This window comes from Ciona robusta, chromosome 9 (assembly GCF_009617815.1).
Source record: "Ciona robusta chromosome 9, ASM961781v2".
NCBI lineage: Eukaryota > Metazoa > Chordata > Ascidiacea > Phlebobranchia > Cionidae > Ciona > Ciona robusta.
Genome location: NC_143243.1, coordinates 3,473,480 through 3,474,031, shown reverse-complemented (window position 1 = coordinate 3,474,031; position 552 = coordinate 3,473,480).

Sequence of the window (552 nt, the reverse complement as noted above, 5' to 3'; positions counted from 1 at the left end):
TTTAAAGCGAGAGCAGCGGGAAACATGCCACGCGTTGGAAGCAACAACTGATTGGTGTCTGTGGCGCGGATAAAACGGGTGCCATCCCTAAGTAAAAGCAATGGCTTCCAGATTACTGAGAATAGACAATCCTTCGAACAGCAATCACAACATATAGACCAGAGCCTGATTTTTACCCCGACGTTGCTACACTGTTAATCAGTTCAAATGCTTACTATCTATAGCTTACGTATCCAAGAATAAGGCAACGAAATATTTCGAGTCATAGCATGCAATTCTAAATAGAAAACGACAATTTTGGCTCAAAAAAAAAACAGAGACGTAAACTTATTACCCTGAACTTATTATGACGCCACACACGGCTCGCTATGGCATGTATTGTGACCTCACAACGTCCGGTTTAATTTGAACACTTCATGCTAATTGCGACGTAGATGACCGGAAAACACCACACTAAAGTTTTATTTGTTTCTACAGGTTAATAGCCTCTCGTTCTTAGAATATGCGCCTATGTTTTATTACAGATTTTGTTTTAATATGCCTTTAATATCA